Consider the following 291-nt stretch of genomic DNA (forward strand, 5'->3'; position numbering starts at 1 on the left):
GTCTGCCATGGGTCTTCAGTATTGTTACACGCGGTTCTCGGTTGCTTTCTCTACTGATCACCGTGACGACTTATCTCAGCCTCTGACAGCCGGGAGAAACAAAGATCTGCTGAGTGAAGTTACCTCGTGATGAAGCTAGTTTTATCACCCTGGCGAACCTCGGAGCTCCGGCTGTTGTGGAACTACAAGTGCCATGAGGCATTGCAAGGCTCTGACAGCCACAGACATAACTCCCAGAGGCAGATGCATCTTGGGATTTGTAGTTTTGGCACAGCTGGAGTGCCGAGGTTC

The sequence above is a fragment of the Nanorana parkeri genome, unplaced genomic scaffold (genome assembly GCF_000935625.1).
Source record: "Nanorana parkeri isolate BGI_ZX_2015 unplaced genomic scaffold, ASM93562v1 scaffold3966, whole genome shotgun sequence".
Lineage (NCBI taxonomy): Eukaryota > Metazoa > Chordata > Amphibia > Anura > Dicroglossidae > Nanorana > Nanorana parkeri.